This window comes from Lottia gigantea (genome assembly GCF_000327385.1).
Source record: "Lottia gigantea unplaced genomic scaffold LOTGIsca_36, whole genome shotgun sequence".
NCBI lineage: Eukaryota > Metazoa > Mollusca > Gastropoda > Lottiidae > Lottia > Lottia gigantea.
The window spans coordinates 1,403,225-1,403,638 of NW_008709220.1; positions in this window are offsets into that span (position 1 = coordinate 1,403,225).

Sequence of the window (414 nt, forward strand, 5' to 3'; positions counted from 1 at the left end):
CCCAACACTATTACAAACTACATACCCAACACTATTACACACTACATACCCAACACTATTACACACTACATACCCAACACTATTACATACTACATACCCAACACTATTACACACTACATACCCAACACTATTACACGCTACATACCCAACACTATTACACACTACATACCCAACACTATTACACACTACATACCCAACACTATTACACACTACATACCCAACACTATTACACACTACATACCCAACACTATTACACGCTACATACCCAACACTATTACACACTACATACCCAACACTATTACACACTACATACCCAACACTATTACACACTACATACCCAACGCTATTACACACTACATACCCAACACTATTACACACTACATACCCAGCACTATTACACACTACATGGCGCTG